The sequence below is a fragment of the Hippocampus comes genome, unplaced genomic scaffold (assembly GCF_001891065.2).
Source record: "Hippocampus comes isolate QL1 unplaced genomic scaffold, H_comes_QL1_v1.1 scaffold99, whole genome shotgun sequence".
In the NCBI taxonomy this organism is placed as follows: domain Eukaryota; kingdom Metazoa; phylum Chordata; class Actinopteri; order Syngnathiformes; family Syngnathidae; genus Hippocampus; species Hippocampus comes.
In genome coordinates this window covers 694,753-705,008 of record NW_017805134.1, presented here as the reverse complement: position 1 = coordinate 705,008, position 10,256 = coordinate 694,753, and positions in this window count along the sequence as shown.

The following is a 10,256-nucleotide window of genomic DNA, read 5'->3' as shown; positions in this document are numbered from 1 at the left end:
GACGAGCGAGCGCATCTTGTGTGGCAGGTCTGTGATCCGGGCTCAGGCGTTATTTAGAACAACAGCAAGCAACGGCAGATACATTGCACACACCTGCGGAAAAGGTCAGCGAGGGAAAAAAAAAATGGCGAGCCAAAATTACCTCTCCGCCACCTCTTCACTGTGCTGTGTTACCACAACATGTTGTGTGTGTGCTTGAGTGTGTGTTTGTGTGTGTGTGTGCGTGTGTCATAAAGTCTCTGACAGAGTTCCAGAATTTTGGTGTCTTCCACTTGTCAGCATGACACCGCAATTGTTGTCTCCAGTGTCATTTACAGATATAAGTGTGGGAGTCGAGTTTATTGCGTTTCAACTCCACAAAAAGCATTCGCACAAAGGTTAAAGGTGACATTTGACTTTTTAAAAAATGCTAGACTACAAATAGTGCAGTCGCGGTTCAATAGAGGCGGTGAAACACGGCTCGAGAGTGCCTGCCTACTACCCATCAAGTGTGAAATTAAACAACCCAGTCAAACCAAGTTAAGTTCAAGTAAAAAAAAAAAAAAAACCTTTCTGAAAATGTGTCAGCAAGCGAACCATTTTGACTTTTAATGAATTGTGTTGCTCGACTAATTTACATAAAACCTGCCCCCACACTGAGTTTCTCTGCCCATTATATGACCAGCTAGGTTGACCAAAGAGCTGCTGAAGTACATGCAAGCACTATCATGTCAAAGCCAACAGGTAAGCAGAGCTGCAGTGTGACCAGCGTGAGCTTCTGATATCCGGCACGTGCTGGAATGTTCGACTATTGTTGACGTTGGGTTTGTGTTTGAACTTTCACAATAAAAGAATTGTGTTTCTGGGTTCTTAGTTTAACGTTTATTGTCAAAATAAACATCAAACAAAGGAAACTTGATGTGTGTTTAAAAACAACCACTTAGCTTAGCTTTTAGTCTGCTTGCGTAAGGCTAATAATAAGGTGCCCGAAGACTTTGACATGTCACCCGAGGTTAGGGATTTCAGTACATCACGTTTCATAAGAAACCCCACCAAGATTGAGAGCTGTTTCCACTAAGGTAGTGTTATTCCTCAAAGGAAATTAAGTCGCAGCTGCCGAGGCATTCAGGGTGAGGAGTGAAGAGTGTCAGTCTTGCTGCTGATACGTTAGGCTCGGGCCCGTCTTATCTGCCCCGTGGATAGTATCCTTCACCCATTTTAATTTGTTTTCTCACTGAAAGGGCCTTTTTGTTATTAAATTATTCAAATTACAGCTGCCGCAGTATAGGAAACAAACCGAAGGAAGAATGGATTTAGTTTAAAAAAAAAAAAAAAAAAGAGAAAGGGTGAAAGAAAGAATGAGAAAACAGTGCTGTGAATGCAACATTGTATCGTTACGCTTAATGGAAGCTGCATCGGTTCAAGTTCAAGCTGCAGTTGAAAATTCAGAGCAAGCTCGATCAAAAGAAAGAACCTCGAATAGCACAATTCATATTCATTGACACAGTGACATTCAAATTGTTTCTTGTCAGTTCTGTGAAATAAAGTGTATTGTACGAGCAACATTTTCAGGATTCATTTGAGGTTGGTATTCGCTGAACGTAATTTGCTATTAAATCCAGGTCCATACCTGTGTGTGATTTGGATCTGTTAGACTAGCTTTGTGCATGAACTGATATTTAGATTTTTTTTTTTTAGGTCATTACTACAACCACTTGATGTCCACCGAATTTCAGCTCAATCCGTGAAGCGGGTTGTCACAGCCTCGGCGTTTTTAGCAGGACCACGAAGACAAATTGGCATTTCATTTTTGGGCACGTTTAGACCCCCTCAAGAAGGTGAGGAATTTCACAGCCACAAAGACAGTATAGCGCGAGATTGGACTTCAATATACACTCGGCCGTGGCCTCTGCTAAACAACATGTTTTACATTTAAAGAAAAAAGAGAAATGAAGGACTCTAAAGGTTGCTTAGGGCGACAGACTTATTTTTTTTTTTTTGAAGTCTGACATCTAATAAATTTTGAATCCTTTCAAGCACGACGCCATAGCAACGCTTGCTGCTTACCTACTCTGCCCACACATGACTCAGCAGCTGTAACTGCTCCTGTGATGCTCCAATGAAGGCGCCTCATCACAGAGTGAAATGAAAGAAAAAAAAACAAAGACCGATTAAGGATTTATGAAGAAGATCCATCATTGGGTTGCCAGTCAACAGTGAATGAAATCAAGGCTTTGACTGGGTCCAGGAAAAGAGGAGGCAAAGGGCAGACGTCAACGAGCCTCCAATTTGCATTGGGAGGTTGTATTTGTTGAAATCAAAAGCGATTTCAATCAACATTTTAACAGGTCAAGTTACATTTCTAACATGGGACCTTTGATATGAAAGCAGATTCAAAAGTTTTGCACTATTCCGCCATCATAAAGTCCAACTTCTACAGAAATTGCTCATGAGCAATGGCCGCCCCCCTTTCAGTGCCATGACGCAGGTTCTCGCCCACTTTAATTGATTTGCTCCCGCCTACATGATTAACTGGACATGTAATTTCCATCCTTCGCAAAGTTGAAATAATTTAAAACTGTCAGCTCATTCATCACTTCTCCGACTTTTTTTTTCCTTTCCAAGATCTGGAGTCCATTGTGTTAAAACAAAGTAGCGACACAATGATCCAAGTGGCTACGCGGTATCGAAAAAGGCCGCCGTGCTCATCGTGGCGTGGAGTCATCATGCCTCTTGAAGTGTATAAACATCCAAATAAACTCCTGTGCACTCCTGGTGATGAGCTATTGCATAAGCTGAAGCGCTGCCAAAGGGTTAAAGCTGCACTTTGAATGTACTTGAGCCATTACTTGCAATCGCATTCTTGGGCTCATTTCCAAAAGCACCATTTAAGAGAATGACTAAAGGCACATCAAGGTGTGAGAGGTGGCCATTTTATCAACCGACGCCCAAAGACACATTGTGCTGCCGCTGATGAAGAGAAAGCAGGTACGGGATGGTGCGCTCATCTCAAGTCTTTTAGATCACAGCTGACCAGTTTCTCGCACAACATTGTGCTCAAACAGAAAATGAGACTCACTTTCTGTAGGCGTAAAAAGCAGGATTTGAGATTTGAAACTCAATAATCTCCAATAGGAAATTCTTCCTTTATCTCCATCCATCCATTTTCTGATCCACTTATCCTCACAAAGGCCGCGGGGTGTGCTGGAGCCTATCCCAGCTGTCTTCGGGCAGTAGGCGGGGTTCACCCCGAACTGGTTGCCAGCCAATCACAGGGCACATATAGACGAAGAACCATCCGCACTCACACCTAGGGACAATTGAGAGTGTTCCATCAACCTGCCACACATGTTTTTGCAATGTGGGAGGAAACCGGAGTACCCGGAGAAAACCCACGCAGACACGGAGAGAACATGCAAACTCCACAAAGGAAGGCCGGAGCCGGAATCGAACCCTGCACTTCTGCACTGTGAGGCCGACGCGCTAACCAGTCCCTCACCGGGCCGCCCTTCCTTTTTCTTAAATTTCTTATTTCAAAGTATCAAACAAAATATGGTGCCACTGGTGGCCAACAGTCAAAATATACCCCAAAATAAATGGGAGGCAGAATAACAGTATTTACAAAAAAAAAAAAAAAGAGACTAATAACTGTACAAAACAAATTCATGAAGTAGTGGGACCTCGAACCCAGAACCCACAACGGAGAGGGGTGTCCATAATTGTCCGGTCCAGCCCAGTCAACAGTTTCTGAGGCACCTTTAGGTCCATTTTGCTGTGATGAAAAGCGAGATTGAAAAGTAACATATGGGCCGACTGCATTAACTAGCATGAATCTATATCAACTTTGTTCTTTATTAGCAACTCGGAGAGACCGGAGCATGCATTTTTAAATTCTCTGGACTGGAGCACACCGAGTAAGCATTAATGCTGAAACTTTATACGGAACCATCTGTGGAGTCACTGTAAAAAATAACACAGCAATATTGTTTTGCTGGTAGATAATGGCCTATAAATCTGTACTTGCTTGTGGCTTGTGTTCTGTAAATGCGGGTTGAACAATGCAACATCGGTGGGGGTATTAAAGGTGAACTATTTAGAGAAGCTAATGCAGTCAGAGGTGGCAGCGGGGTTCAGTCTTGCATTGTACTGAATTTATTTTCAACTATGTACAGAGTGTGCAGACCTCTCCATGGAGGCTTCACACCCACACCCACACCCACACACACACACATACACATACACACACGCACAAAACATTTATCACTCCAAACGTCCACTTCTCGCAAAGAAGCAAAGTGCTTTTGATGGCCGCTGACAGCAATCATCATCGACTATATAATTGTTTTTTAATTGAACTTGCTTGCTGAGAATTGCCTGAGACGGGCCCCTAATTATCGGTGGATAGCAAGAGCAAAGATTTTCTGTTCATTTTTTGTTTTGTTTTGTTGAAACTTTTGCCGTCCAAAACACAGAGGCCGGTGTGGTTTCACTTGACGACCGGCAGAAGTTTTCCGACCAGGTTTTTTTGTTTTCTGTGATCTAACTGCTTTACTTGTCGTACGATCACAAGAGAGGAGGAAGGCAACGCATCACAAAGACATAATTAGGAATCCTGGAGTTTTAATCACGAGCATCAAGTTTGATGTTAACGGTGATAAGTGATCAGCGTTGAACTGCATCAATCTTTTATATGCAACATCTATTTTCAGGTTAGGTTTTCTCACGAGGATTTTTCGTGCACATACAATTTGGCATAAAATAACAATTCTAACGCTATTTTTTTCTGTGCTAAATTAAAAATATATATATCCTGAAGATTCTCTTGACCACAGACAAACAAATCTAACCATGACTTAGAAAAAAAAAAAAAAGGTAAATTCATGAAAAAAAAATTACTGTCCGATGAAATGATTTTGAGAATCCTCATAAGAAAAGAAAACAAAAACACTTTTGGTACAAAATTCGATTAAATTCTTGGAAGCTGCAATTCAAAATTCTGCTAAATTCCGATGAGACTACCATACCTGCAATTTTTCTTTCTGCTTTTTTTTTTTTTTAAATACAAACGTTTTACACAAAATCTAATGAAATCCTTTCAAGGAACATCAGGTTTTTTTCAGTTCTTGTTCGAACCAAGACAGTCAAGAGAATATTTTCTCATCATTTATTTTTGCCTGAACCAAAGCAGAAATGTAAGCTCGTGCTGCGGTATGTATGGGCAGCGTCCTGGTCAGCGATAAGCAAAAGCCACTTCACTTTCTGATACATAATATATAAAACTACAGAGTATAAATATTAATCACGGCCTTAAAAATGCACACAGTGTTTTCTACAAAGACGGGAATATCTAGTGAATATACTGTACTGAAAATCCAACATGTGCTATTGAAAGGCTCTCGGTTGTGCCGTAATTACACTCGCAGTCCAGCTAGAAATGATTACATAGGGTACCACTGGCAAGCCGGCTCGCAGTAATGGAAAGACATTAGCGAGGCTTTTTTTTTCCAAGACTATAAATACATAATAGGCCCTAACGTAAAATTAACTTACTGTTGAACTGTTGCCCATTTTCTAACTCTCCCCCCCATGCCAAAAGACACATTTCTGCACAAAACTTTCAAATGTGAAGCTTAATATATGTGCATAACTTTTGAACAAATACCAACAAAAAAGCATTTTAGTAGAACACAACCATTTTTTGAACTGTAGTCCACGGTGAATGTTAATTGGGCAAAGTTTATCAACGCTGATGATGTGAATGGATGAAAGCAATCTAATTATCATCCGAAACGTAAGGCAGCTTAATCGTGATCTCACCTGGGCGACCTGCGCGCAGACTGAAAATGCCATATGAATTTTAAATCACACGCGTAAATTGCAGTGGTTGTGGGGCAACGGCACCGGGTCACGCCGGCGCTCTGATTTTGATGACCAAACTCACAATACCTTAAACGTGGATGGATTGACAGACCTCATTTCTGAGCTATTTAGAAAAGAGAACAAAAGTTAACTGCAACCATTTGGATTTATTGATAACAACTTGGACTAACTGTCAAAAACAAAACAAAACATGGTTTCACTTGGGGGCGGAGCTGTGAACGACCAGCGAGGGGCCATGTCCCCTGGTCAGGAGTCGGATTGACTGACATTGGGTTTTACCCTTTACCACGAGGCGAAGCAGGATTCTGGTTATGGTAAGCCATTTTAAACTAAATGAAAACTTTTTGCCCTTTTAGGAGTTAAAACAGCTGCAGGAAGCCATCACCGTGCTCCTGCTGTACTTAATAGTTCAATAGATCGGAAAATAACTACCGGTATGTGAAATGTATGTGAGTTTTTATCTGTGTGTGTAAAGCTCTTTGGTCAGCCACTGTACAGTATAGTGGACTCCATTTACCATTTTAATCACATTGGATTTTTTTCATCTGTTGGACTACAATGTTTTTTTTTGTTTGAGGGGGGGGGGCAGATTGACGATAGACTAACTATGAAAAGAATTTTATCATGAAATCCTACAAAATTTTGGCAAGAAAAGGCTGATCCAGTTCCTGTCATTGTTTAATTTAGGATAAAATCTCGCATATGCATTCCTGCTCACTTTTTTGGAGAACACTTGATTTTCATAAGGTCTGAGAAAATACATTACTGCCATCTACTGGAGTGGAGTGGAAATATCCTGCCGACTGCTCCCATTTCAAATAAATCAGGCATACATTTAGTTTAGGGTTTTCATTGGAGATTATTATTATTATTATTTTGCAATTCATCCCATCGCATCTCTTTCTATTCGACTGTGTCTAACGTTGTGTCCGCGAAGCGTGCTAAGCTCAGTTCTTTGCATTGATGTCGAGACCTTTGCCAAAGAAACGTTGCGTCTGTGCCGCACAAGGCAGGCTGTGAGCAAGAAATGAAAACGCACGCACACACGAGACGAGTGCCAGCAGCTAATTTCTGTAATAATCTCAACTCTGCACCTAATTGGCTGCACGCCAGCTGCTTCTCATCAAAATAATGAGTCTGTCTCTTACGAGGAAATGATCGCTCTTCTTTTTTTTTCCTTTCTTCTTGTCATCTTCCCACAGAATCTTTACTGCCTGCCTGCGACGAAGCCGAATGACTCACCGTCAATGGTGTAAAGTACGAATAAATACTCCATCAGATTCTTCGACTCAAGTTATTGCTCTGATGACTTTGACTTTACTCCTTTTTGAAAACAGACAACTGTAATTCCGATGTCTTACTTGGTCAAAATTGGTTTGACAGGTGTCAAACTCAAGGCCCGGGGGTACAGATGTGGCCCACCACATCATTTTAAGTGGCCCGCAAAAGCAGATCAAAGATGACAACTTCCATGTCGCCTGCTAAAATCTGGACCGAAATTTCACATTTTCATATGTATGACATATTGTAAGCTTTTTCTTGTTACCAAACCCCTCATTACAGTGACTTACATGAAAATTGAATAAAACATTATTCTTGACTTCTTTATACAGTTTCAGTCATCACGGCCCTCCACGGGAAACTGTAATTGTAATGTGGCCCCGGGGACAAAAATGAGTTTGACACACCTGATTTAAGGTATGTTAGGTACATCAGCCATGGTCAACAGTATATTAATATAGTATAAAATATTTATAATGTCAGTAATATTATTATGTTTGTTTCCACAACAGAGTCCTGAGTTTTGATTTTGACTTTTGAGGTCTGCACATCAAATGTCAATTTAGCATAGCGTCTAGACAGGAAAATACATTTTGCCTTTCCACAATGGGAATTGAAGAAGGAAAAACTGTTGATATATATATATATATATAGAAAAAAAAAAAGAAAACCAGTCGTTAAATTGCTACACTGTTATATTTTATAGTTTAAAAAAACTCTTGCGTCAGATCAATGGCATTAAACTGCAAAAAAATACTACTACTACTAATAATAAAATATATAATAAAATTACTCCACAAAATTAGGAAGTCATTGTTTTGCAAAACTGCTCCACAATTTTTTTAGGGACTTGCAGGGATATCTGAAAAAGTCCATTTAGTACATTTGACAGCCGTTACTTTTCTACTTTTACATGTGTTGAATTTGGTCCATTTACTTTTACCAGTCTCTTTTTTTGAGTGGTTTTTTTTTTTCCCTCTGCTCTGGGCTCGAGCGTGTCCTCCCCCCAAACCACACCTCATCTTCATCACCTTGTGAGCTTCGTTTGACGGCGCAGATGATGAAACGCGTTTCTCGCGAGCTCTGTGGGGGTCTCCCATCCAATGCTTGAGTGCACTGAGTCACTATCATAAAAGGTTAATACGGATGGTTTTTTTTTTTCATGTGATCTTGTCATTCTGCAGCAGTGGCCCTTTTTAAGAGGGTAAGGAATCCTATTTGGTAACATAAGGGGGGCGTTAAAAACTGTCTCATACCGCACTATGAGACAGTCGAAACCAGTCAGCAAATGCTAGACAAGCAGTAAAGTAAACATAGAGGGTGTCACAAAAGTCACAATATGATTGGGTTTTCAAAAAACAAAAAAAGGAAGGTTTAAGGTATCATCATTCAGACCAGTGGAAAAAGCCTTTGCAGTTTTTGTCAACATATCTTTTCATCCTTTCCTATGGCTCTCCAACTGACATCGAAGCAGTGTTTGCAAAATGACCACCAAGCAAGAAATGTTTCTGTCCTCCGCCGCTGGGAAGCTTTATGGATGTCACATTAATTTCCGGTTGTTGAGCATCACAATATTCTGCTTGAAACCTCGGAATAACTCGAAGTCACTATGAGTAAAAATTTCTAACTCTCCAAAAAATATCAGCTGATTCAAAATGTTATTGATCCTGAGTGTTAGTTTAGCGCTCCCGATAGACTTTCCCTGCTGTTGCTGTCCACGATATTTCATGGCCGTTTATTTATTTATGTATTTGTGTTGTGGTTAATCTTTGCATGTGTGCGGTAGCTCTCGCCTGCTCTTTGCCGATTGGTGGCCTGTATTCACAGTGCAAGGGAGCGCGACCCCAATCCGCAACTACTGAGGTACCTCTACTTACGAACGTCTCTTCATACGAAATTTTCAAGTTACGACACGTCTCAACAGGAAAATATTGCCTCTTGTTACGAAAGAAATTTCAAGATACGAAAGGTAAAAAAACAGTTCGGATCGGTTCCTTACAAAACGCCAGGCAAAAACCACTTCTGAGAGAAAACATGGACTAAAGAGGGCAAAAAACGATGAGGACCCAGTTAAAAGTTAAATGACCATCATTTCTATTCTTTACTCCATTCTTTCTTTTACATTATGCACAACTCACATTTATTGTGCAATGTTCTAATTGTAACATGTATTTGTTCCATATTTTGATGCATTTTTATGCTTTAGGAAACATTTTTGTCTGAATTTGGGGGGGCTTGGAACGAATTAGGGCATTTACATGGAAAACGCGCCTCTACTTACAAACTTTTCAAGTTCAGAAATTTCTTCCAGAACCACTTAATTTCGTAAGTAGAGGTACTACTGTAGTAATTAAGTAAGTAAGTCGTCTTTTAGAAGTGTTTGTATTTAAATATTGTTTAGGTAAAATTAACTTTTCTATGCAATACATTCTAATTTAATCAATTATTAAACTTTTTGCTATATTTAAACGCTGACATAATGTTTTAACTGTGCGTAATGTTAACATTTAGCTACTGAATTTTCATGTTGGCCATTATGTTGGTTCTTGGCCGGCTGGCTAAGTATTGCTTGAGGTGGTATTTGACTTAAAACATTTGAGAACCACTGCATTAGCGTATGAGTCTATGTTGAATTCAAGTACTTTGCTTTCATGATACGACTCATGTCATTTTCCTGTAAATTGTGAACACATTGCATAATATGTCTTCATTGGGTTACATTGCCTTCACAAGACCTTGTCTCATCTCGTCCTGTCATATAGTGCAGTGCTGTAACGATGATGATCGTGCCTCATTTTATCATAGCTTTTGCAACGTTAATGAAACATCCTCAAAAAGTTGCAAAAGGACTTGAACTTATTTTTTTTACGTGGATTTGACATTTTTTAATTCGTTCAAAGGCGCCCCCCACCCGCCCCCCAGGCTTATTCAATTAGACGGATGCAATTTGATTTGAATTAGTAAACAATCGATATGTTCTTGGCGTACATTTTGAGGAAGACAACAAATGCCAGCCGCGAGGAACACGCCATTGTTTTGATTGGACATGTTCGTTTCTTTTCAGCTGTGCCGTTTGTCTAACATAAAAAAAAAAAAAATGGGCATGCTGGCATAGA